Below are 12,019 nucleotides of genomic sequence, written 5' to 3'. Positions count from 1 at the left end.
AATCCTAGTAGTTATTTTATTTATTTATTTATTTATTTATTTTTCTCTATCGACCAAAAAAGGGGTAAATTCAATGTTTAGTCACAAAACTTCCTACAAGTTCAAAACTGAGTTGCAAGCTTTTGAAACATGCAATTTAGTCCCTAAATCAACCAAATTAATTTATATTATTTTATTTTATTTTAAAATAGGTTGTGACATGTACGGAAATGATTGGAAAACAGATTATGAAACGAGAAATAAAAAGGAAAAAGGTAAGTTATGAGCAAAATGCGGATGCAATATTTCGTCAGCTCAGTGAATAATATTTTTCTTAAACGATCTAGATTTTAGTAATTATATATGTATGATGTATGCATATTATCAACAAGTTAAAGAATTTGTGAACAAATATTATTTTGTAACTGTTAAATATATATCTTTGGTGACCATTGTAGGATAAGTTATATTCTAGTTAAGGATAATAATAAAAGGACTAAAAATATCAAATTATATTGTAAAAGACTAAAAGTGCTGAAATGCATAATCCAGGGACAAAAATAATATTTAACACATTATAGCTGGAAACACAATGCATTACCTTTTTGACTTGGAATTTAAGACAGAAAATGGTTGACCTCCTTTGGGATGTTTTTTTTAATGTTTTTTTAATGTTTTAATATTGAGTCCATCTCAAGCTTTTTTCTGTTACGATTTCAATCTTATTTTAGGATGATGTTGGGGGTGGTGGACGAATATGGATGAATATTGTATATGATAAGTATCATTAAATTAATTTATAAAATATTAAATTATAAAGTATTAAACGTACAATTATAAATTAATTTATAAATATTAAATTATAAAGTACTAAACGTATAATTACACATTTAATCCTCATTACTTACACATTTTATTAATTTGGTCCAAACTTTTATTTAATTAAATAAATTTAATCATCAATCCGATGGTGATATGTGTCATTGTGTAATTGGATTTTTTTAATATTTTTTATTTAATAAATTTTTTATCCAATCAAATGGTGTCATGCGTCTAAAATTGAATGAATGGAAAATAAAATTAAATCAATAACCATAGCTGGTGGGGTTTGAACCTGGGATGCAAGTAAAAAAGCTAAGCAACCTAACACTAAGGTCTAAGCTAAACCACTAAATTTGTTTAATTTACATAACATAATCAATATAATTTATAATATAATTAATAGTAATAAATGACCTTGTAAGGACTCAAACATGAAATAATTGAATAGTATGAAAATATAAAATATATATAAATAAATATTATAATTGATTAATAAATGAATATGTTTTATTTATATTTTAAATCACATTTAATGCAAAAATTAAAATAAAAGTAAATTTGATATGTTATAATTGAAGTGAATCATTTTACATATTTTAAATTAATAAATTGTTTTCATTATTCTAAATCGATTGAATTCTAATCTTATTTAATAACTCTATATTAAAATAGACTAATTCAATAAAATTAAGTTTCCCCTAAACTTTTCTTCAAATATATAATAAATAAATAATAAAACATAAAATTCTTACTATAACAGGGATATAAAAAAGTTAATGCATAAGTTAAAATGCTTACTACGATAAGCACTCGACTATCAGAAAAATTTTAAGTCAACGATGCTCTTCATTATATTTTAATTATAATATATTAAAATTATTTTTATTTTTTCATTAAAATGATTTAAAATATAAATAAAATACATTCATATATTAATCAGTTATAATATTTGTGTATATATATCATATTGTTTTATTATTCAATTATTCCATGTTGGAGTTCTTATTAGGTCATTTTCACTTTTTTTTATTGCCATTAACTATATATATTATGTTGTGATAAGTTTATCATTTGAATGGTATAGCCTAGTGGTTGTGGCATTTACTTCATTTCCTCGCGTCTTGGGTTCAAACCCCACCAATAGTAGTTATTGATTTAATTAATTTTTTATTTATTCAATTGGTGACACGTGGCACCATTTGATTAGATGAATAATTTATTAAATTAAATAAAAATTAAGAAAAAAAACATTCAATCACATAGTGACACATGTCACATCTGATTGATGATTAGATTTATTGAATTAATTAAAAGTTAGGATCAAATTAATAGAATGTGTAAATAATGAGGACTAAAGATTTAAATAGTTAGGTGATCCAATTGATAAAATTGAAAAATTGGTAGTTAAAGTAAAAGGGTAAATAGTTAGGTGGTCAATTTTATAGTTTACTCAAAAATTAATTTTTATAAATATTATATTTTAATTAAATTATATTTAAATTTTTAACTAACTTATAATTATACGTTTAGTAATTTATAATTTAACATTTTATAAATTAATTTAATGAAGTTTATTGTTAACTCTATTTATCTATGCTAGACAAGTGTCGTAGAATTTTTCCTTATTAGGTAAAGAAATGGTGCTCATCTGCGCAAGCTGCCGGTCTAATTTATTTAATGATTTTGACTCTTCTTGTCTACTATTCCTGATTTTGCCAAGAGGGTAAAACATTGAAAAAAAAAACTTTTATTTCAAAAATCGTAATTAATATCTTCATGTTACGTTTTGTTATATAAATATTAACACAACTACAAGTTTAAGTTTTACATTAGAAATTTAAATCTAAATTAAAATGAGAAAATGAATAAAATAGTATATATTCAAAATAAATATTATTTATTCATTCTTTTTATTCAAATCAAGTCATACGAGACTAATAAGCAATTGATCTAGTGGTGTGATACACTATATTCCTTAAGCAAAATCAAGGATTCCTTAAACAAAATCAAATATTCGAATCTTGACGTTGTGAATGGAGCAAACTCGATAAGGAGAGTCGTCCCTATAATAGATCTCTATAATTAAATACACTAAATGTCATTAAATTTACTAACATGAAAACACCTTTTCCTTTTTTCCTTAAAAATAATTAAAAATATAAAAAATGCTTAAATAATTAAAAAATAATTGAAATCATTATAATTATAGCTGCTCTAATTCGGATCCTTTAAGACTAACACCACTCTCTTCTACTATTGAACTCACTCAACGAATTCACGCAGTAATGAAATTTGTTTGTACGTGAAAGTTAATAATTTTAAGAAAAAATAACTTCAGTGATCGAAAATGCTTTATAATATACGATTTTAACCAATTTTTTTGGATTTGCAAAAATAACCAACAAATTCGCAACGCGAACTCCTGTTTCGCAACATAATTTCCAAATTCGCAACGCGAACATGGAAATTTTTGCAACACGAATTTCGCAACGCTAATTACCGATATAGGTAAACACAACTATTCGCAACGCGAATTTTGTTTTCGCAACGCAAATTTCGCAAATCGAATTCGCCAATTTCGCAACTCAATTACCGATATAGGTAAACAAGGTAGAAAAAAACCGATAAAAAATCCGAATTCGACAATTTGAAAACCGAGTTGCGAATTTGGCAAACTTTTGTTGCGAAATGTAAAATATCACCTCTTAAAGAAAAAATTAAAGGACATAAAATGCACTGGAGTGGTTTTCAACCTGGGACATCCCAGTTGCTAAGTCCACGTATGAATCACTCAGCTAAACCTACGCCTGTAAATGAATTGAACAAACACGAACAAAGGTATGTTCATGTTCGTTCGTTCGTTTAATTTTAACCAAACAAACGAACTGTCGAAATGATTTTTTTAAGAGGCGAGATTTTACATTTCGCAACACGAATTTGTCAAATTTGTAACTCAGTTTTCAAATTGGTGAATTCGGATTTTTGACCGGAATTTTCCTACCTTGTTTACATATATCGGTAATCAAATTGTGAAATTAGTGAATTCGATTTGCGAAATTCGCGTTGTGAATAGTTGTGTTTACCTATATCAGTAATCAGCGTTGCGAAAATTTCCATGTTCGCGTTGTGAATTTGTTGGTTATTTTTACAAATCCAAAAAAAGTTGGTTAAAATCGTATATTATAAAGCATTATATGTAAAATCAATATCGTACATTTTTATTGGTATAATTGGCTTGAATATACATAACCATTTTTAAAGATATATCATTTTAATTTTTAATTTATTCTTTTATTTTCACTTAAATACACTTAAAAATCAATATCATGCACGTGCATGTATGTATAATCGAGCCCTCAAAATTGGATAGAAAAGAGTTGGTAAAATGATAGGTAAAGCAAAGTATATTTAAATAAGTTGAATCCCTGATGATACAAGAAAGTTAAACATAGCAGGTTGAGATTTCATTACGTCGAGAAATATATATTTAATATTTTAAAAAATTTATTAATTCATCGATTAATAGGAATTTCAATAGCAAAATAATTAATCTACTTAAAGTATATGAATTAAATCCTCAATTTAAATATAAATGGAAATAAAAATATATAATGGCTTTTGATTCAGAGGTTCATGAAGTTGTAGATATTTTCTCAAAGTTAGGAGAGAAAGAGTTCATTATTAACGAGTTATTCAAACCTGGAAGATGTCAAGTTTGTCAAAAGATAATAATGACTTAATTAATCAGAAGAAAGCAGTAAAAAAATCAAGATTGTTGAATTTCGTCTCATCCTGATTAATTATATAAAATCGTGGTGTTTAGTTATTAGGAGACTCACCATAATTCATTGACGTTATAAATTTTATTCTGTTGACCGGTACATAGTACGGATTGTTGATTTTTGTGACTTTAATATTCGACGTTTCCGATGCGGATACCATTCGAATGCGTGTACAATCAACTTTTTACTATCAAAGTTTAATCTAATCCAAAGAAGATCAAATTACCTAATCTGAGATATTAAATATTGTAAATAATATTAAATATTCGAATTATAACGATTATGAATGAAATAAATTGCGTTGAGAGGAGGGACGGAGTCTAAATTAAATATTGACAGGGGACGAAATATTAGATTATTTAAGAAAAATATAAATACTTATTAGGTATTTAAACTCGAAATTCAGCATAAATCAAACTACCTTAGTGAATAAGGGATTGTTGTTATCCTTGAGGTCTCAAGTTCAAGCACGTATGTAGGAGTATGAACGGTCATTGTCAAATAGATGAAATTTTTTATACAGATATTACCTTATATTCACCATAAATAAATAAAAACCCTCAAAACTCAAAACTCAAAGGATAACTTCTAATTTGACTAATATATAAACTTACAATGACTTAAATTGTAATTAGACCAAAAATTTGAGAACACAGACTTATCATTCTTTAGTTAGACCCCTACTTGATTAGATATTTAATAAATTTTTATATTTGATAAATTTAAATGTTTATTTTTACATGAACCAAAATATTATTAAACTAAAATTATATCAAATATATAAATTTTAACAGGAGTCAGAGCACCCTTGAGCCTTAAGGGAGCTCCGTCCCTAATTGAGAGAGTTACCCAATAATAAATATATGCAAAACTCGATCTCTATTATCAATCAATAAATTAAACACGAATTGTTAATTAAAAAGCATCATCCACGTCATTATCATTGTCATTAAAACATCATCACCCTAATTATAGTAACAATAATTATTTTTTATTATTTTTATTGAGTTTTTTAGTCAAAAAAAGTTATAAGTTTTTCACTTACATGAATAGACCTTTTGGACCAAGTAAATAAATATAATATTAATACATATCTCTTCTAGATTGGTTTCCGATTAAAATAATATTATAATTGTATATCTTTCGCCACAAGTTTGCTCTTAGAAATTTATTCTAAGATTTGATAAACTAAAGTCTTAATTAAAGATTATTTGTATTAAAAAAATATAAATAAATTCAACATCATTCAAAAATTCAGTTTACCGTTTTTAATTTTTTATTTAGAGAACTTTCTATAACATTTTAAAGTTTTCTTAATTAAGTTAATTGTAATTTTTTTAGAATATTTTTATTATAATCTAAAGATATGATTGATAATTTGTTATTCAGATAAATTTATGTATAGTTTATAAATAATATAATTTAGACTCGAATCATTGAAAAATATATTCTTTTATCAATTAGAGCAACCTTTAAGTTAAATTATATAAAGGGTAAAATATATAAATGATATCCTGACTGTAGAGTGTTGCTTTGTTAACTCATTCGATACAAAATGATTCGTCAACTGTAGAACAATACTTTGTAGAGTCCCCTAACTATTAAAGTTAAAAAATGATCACAGACTATTCATATTTTCCGAACTCATCTTTTCCCGTAAAAATTGACGGTCATCTAAACTAGACGCAAACATATTGATCGTGATTTGATAAAATCTTATCTCAGAAACGTTTGAGCTGTATTTTGTTGATCGATTCTCCGTTTATATTATATCATCGAGCTAGTGCTTAAAATTAACGGCGGTGTCAGTAGACATAATTAAAATATGATTTTATCATATTCTAGTAAGTAGATTAACGCATAGCTCAAATGAATGTCAAGTTTTTTAACAGAAATGGACGAATTTAGAACATATGAATAATCGAGTGGTCATTTATAACTTTTAATAGTCAGAGAATTCAACAAAATAACATCATATAATTAAGAGACCATTTTATAATTTTTAATAATTTGAGATTCAATAAAATAACGTCCAATCATCGAAATATCATTTATATACTTTACTCATGGAAAATACACTTGGTTATATATATATATATATATATATATATATATATATATATATATATATATATATATATATATATATATATATATATCCTCGAAAGAAAAATTAAATGAGTTCAAATTAGTTTTCCTCTTCACAGCTGAACAGACAGAGATTACCGTTGTGGACTCATGGGATGCGTAAAACTCAATTTACCGAAATTGACAAATATGTAAATTCGGGTCCTTTTTTTCAAACCAAATCACTGATATTTTTTTTCCTGCAGCATGACCTAAGATAGGGGATTTTTTACCGTAAGGAAAACGCTTATTGATTTTATTATTATTATTTTAACAAAATCGGTAAAATATTATTTAAAATATTATTTATACTTAAAATATTAATATTTTTTAACATTTTCGGTAAAGTGTCCAATAATAACAAAATTAATAGAAAAAAATAATGTTTTAAGTAGCGCTTTACCGAATATGTTAACAAAATTGATAAAGCGCCAAATAATAACAAAACCAGTAAAAATAATAATATTTATGATAATTTTTTACCGATTTAGTTAAAAAATAATAACAAAACCGATAGCACATTTCCTTAACTGTATATTAAGACTGCCGCACTTGAGACTTTCCCTTGAGATATTATATCAATGTTTTCATACATATGACTCAGTTAACAAAAGGAAGAGAAAAAAAAAACCCGACAATTCAATAAGTTAAAAATTATAATATTAACCTTCATTATTCTTTTTATTTATATTATAGCTTCCTTTTATTTAGATAATGTTTATATATAAAATAAAATTTATTTATCGTTATCATAACGGTAAACGTAAATAATATGAGTTTATTTGAATGAAAAAAATAAGGAGATTTAATTTTATCAAATTTTTAAAAGTTTATTTTAGGATTTAGGGTTTAGATAAAATAAATATAAAATTTTAAATTTTATAAAGATTTTAAAAAATATTTTGATAATTTAAATCCCTTAATCGAGTCCGAGTCGATATTTATTTAATTACTTTATTTTTATTTCATTTAACCCACTACTACTATTATTAAATAAAATGTTTAACATTTAATATATTATTTAATTTGATTTTAATATTCATTATGATGTCCATTTCTATATTAATAAATTTTTATATTTCTAATAAATATCATATTATTTATATTACATTTTTATATTATTTATTTTTATTATAAAATAAAGAAATAAACAAAGAATAACAACAATATGTATGAGAAACATATAAAGAGACTTCTCAAACCTTTATATTTATACCCATAAGTAGTAGATGTAATATATAACTATAATATTAATGGATATTAAAGACATGATAATTATGCACATCAAAATCCTATCTTATACATAAAGATGGAAATCTACATGAATAAATATTCATAAGATTCCTCTTTGGATATCTACATAGATAATGTCTCGTTAAAACCTTACTAAGATAAAAACCTTATGAAAATAAAAATCTTATTGACGGAAAGATTATACATATATTTAATATATATAACATGCATTAAAATTCTTATTAAGAAAATCAATAGAACAAAACCTTGATTGAGAGGGAAAAAAGTATAACTTACTCCCTCTCATATGCATTATTGAAGATCCTTGAACGACGTAGTCCAATGTTGAGAATTAACCTCTCAAATGCAGCAGTAGGAAGTGCCTAAATAAATGTGTCTGTCAATTTTTCACGTGATCGAATCGTTGAATAACAATGATTCCACTCTTTTGTAGATCATGAGTGAAGAAAATTTTGGTAAGATGTAGCAGTAGGAAGTGCCTCGGTAAATAATAAAATGTTGAATTGAACCTAAAAGAAAATTAAGGACGAAGGAAATCATTTACTCGGTGTCAATAGTCATGGAATTATATTGGAAGAGTCGTTGAGGTCATCCGCTCTTACGATACTAGAGAACAATAGCACAGCTGCAATGATCAAAGAACTGCAATTGAGCCTTTTTATATCACTTAATTTTTTTTTAAAAGAGCAGAAAATATAAACATGTCTCACACTTGGTATCCCACCAATGTGGGATATAAACTTTTCATTTTCCTTAACATAATTCACAAATATTTACTTTGAGCATTGATTCTCGTCCATTACTCAATCATTTTGAACATAATATATTGTAATAACTAAACCCTAAACCCTAACAACTAATGCAAAAGTCATATTTTCGGTATTGATTTTACTTTTGTTTTATTTCTTCCCAAGGGAATTGATCTAATTAGTTATAAATACATTTTAAGAAATTGGAAAAATCATAAATGTGCAAATTTTTCTTCGAAGTTGAAACTTAATTCAATCCGAATGTCTTAAAATAAATATGTTAATTAAAAAAATAATCTAACCCAACTATGAGACGATATAATTATTTGAAGCTAAAACTAAATTCATTTAAATCCAAAATAGTTTAAAATTATTATATTAAAAAATACTCTAAACCCAACAAATGAGACCATGGAAAAGAAAACCAAGGCCTAGAAGATATAATATTGAAATATTAGGTACAAGTTCCATCAAGGTAAATCAAAATTTTGCCTATATATTGATTTTTGTGTAAATTCCTCAAATTATCTCTAAATCCCTTAAATTTTAAATTAATGGTGTCATTACATAAATTTAAAAAATAACTGTTGAAAAATTAAATATTGAATTTATTTATAAAATTTGTTTGATATTTTATTTAAAATTGAGTAATGGATATAATTAATTATGTAATATATGTAAATTTCAAAATATAATATAATAAAAATAACTAAAATAAAGTTATATTAGTGATAAGTATATTCTTATTTACTTATGAATTTTTATATTTTTTATTGAATATTTTAATCAAATGATTTTCATTTTAAGATTTATTTGTTTGTAGTTTAATTTGTAATTAATTCATCATTTCTATTTTTGTATATTAACTAATTATGTATGGTAGGCATCTTAAAACACACCCTTTATTAGTAAATTATATTTCCACTTATATGTTATAAACAAACGAGGGAGGTGTTCGTTTATAATAATCGTTTAAGGTTTTTTTATACGACATACATATTTAGATATTTTTTAATTTAATTAAAGTTAAGCATCAATAATTTAACAAATATCAATGTAAACATCAGAGAATTAATGAGGCCGTGTACACGACGTTGGAAATTATAATGACATTGTTCACACAGGTCAAAATGGAGAAGGAGGCCGTGAGCTGTGTTCTTAAGCGGGGGCGGATGTATGCGGTTTTTATAGGGTTAAATTGCATACTTATTATTTTGGAAAAAATGACTAAATCTAGTTTAATATATTAATGGGAATGAAAAAAATAAAGAAATTTTTATATCCAACTTTTTAGGAAATAAAATATTAAAATTTTAAATCTCATTTTTTAATTTTTAGATCCGCCACTTGTTTTTAGAAATGCTTAGTAACAGATGGAGATATGTTTTGACCTAAAACAAATGGAGTTGCGTGTCCGAATTCTATGTATCACATGATGATGATAAGCTGATATGTAGATACAATTTATGGCTTAATCTTTTGTTGTTGAATGGTTAATTAGCTGTCCCCGCCACCTTCTAAGTTATGGGAGATCTTTCCCTCAATTTGTCAAACACATCACTGCTGCACCCAACACAAATAGGGATTTCCTTTTACATTCAAAAAGGTTACACATTGACATTGAATATTTTATTTTATTACAAAATGTGCATGAAATGTAACATCCTAAATCTGAAGAGCACATTCCGACGAATTTACAAATATCACGAAATTAAAAAATTTTAAAAATAAAAACTCAAAATATTTTATTAAAACCAGTTATACAAAATTTGGAGCTCTTAACTTTCAACAATAATATTAAAAATAAACACAAGTTTATTCGAAACTGAAAAAAATTCTTACATGTCCACCTAAGAAGTCATTTACAGTACTTGAGATTCCCATTGAGACTCGTCCGATGATGATGTTGTCCCATCACAATTCACAAAACATGTAACTTGGGCATTGTATGCAAGTTGAGCCGAGTAAGTTCAGTGGTACATATCTACTCTACTATATTTCATGGAGTACATATACGTAAGGGTATAAATAAAATATAAGCATAAATGAATCAAGTAATATATGTAGATCTCTTTCCTATCTATAGAGGTTCAACTTTTTTTTCTCAAATTTAGGGAATATCTCAAAACATAAGATTTACCATTCCATGAAAATCACGCTTATTAATATACTTTCGCACACTACTCGAAAAGTGCTGTCAGTCATATACTAGTCAATGACTATAATTTATTCTCATAATCATTTTAATAGTAATAAGATATATGGTATCACCTGACGTTAGATAATAACTATCATATATAGTCTTACCTAGCATCAAGTAACGTTCAGTTTATACATTAAGCTTATGCCTACAAATAACAATGGCACTTAGTATCACATAATAATAATGTAATCATGATGAGGGATCCAATTTCACAAAGCATCAGTAATAATTTTCATCAATGTTACATCACATATATTTTTCTCGACCTCACATAACAATTGATCACAGATTATAAAAGAGAACTCGATCTTACATAGTATTAATAATAATTTTCACGTCTATTAAAAGAGGTTACATAATCTCACTAAGCATCATGCTAAGCATGCATGAATATCCAATATTTTACTGCCACATACGGTTACAACATACAATAATGTACATAGGTCACACATGTCAATATTTTTCACATAAAATCAATCAAGGTAGCATAACTGCATAATCATATGTACAATTCATACTATGCATAATTCTTGCTTCGCACGCCTTTATGTCTTTTCTACAATCATAGCTTGTTCACTCTCTTAAAATATTATATAAATGCATAATAGTATATATTTAAGTAGCTTAATACCCTTAACATGATACATTATCTACTTATGAAGGATGTATTCAGGGCAAAAGGAATTTATCACTCTTATTCACATGGGAGAATTTATCACCCTTAACATGATACATTATCTACTTATGAAGGATGTATTTTCATTATTAAATGGTTGAAAATCTTTAGAACAAATACTACTTGTAATCACTTTAGATTAATAAATAAAATTCTAAATTTTAACTATGCCTTAAATCGTGTCTAACTAATGATGACCCGTCCTTAATTTATTCTCATATAAGTAAAAAAAGTTTATTTGATTATATTTCAATCAACATTATAATGATCAATTATATAGTGAAACTATTTGATTGTATGATATATAATTATATTTATAATTGCACTTTAATTATACTTATAACTTTTAAAAAATTAATTTATTTTGTATTCAAAGGAAAATGTTACAATTGTGATTACATTTTTTTGGTACCATGATAAATTTATT

This window comes from Hibiscus syriacus, unplaced genomic scaffold (assembly GCF_006381635.1).
Source record: "Hibiscus syriacus cultivar Baekdansim isolate YM2019G1 unplaced genomic scaffold, ASM638163v2 tig00010263_pilon, whole genome shotgun sequence".
Taxonomy (NCBI): domain Eukaryota; kingdom Viridiplantae; phylum Streptophyta; class Magnoliopsida; order Malvales; family Malvaceae; genus Hibiscus; species Hibiscus syriacus.
Note: the sequence above shows the minus strand (reverse complement) of the source record.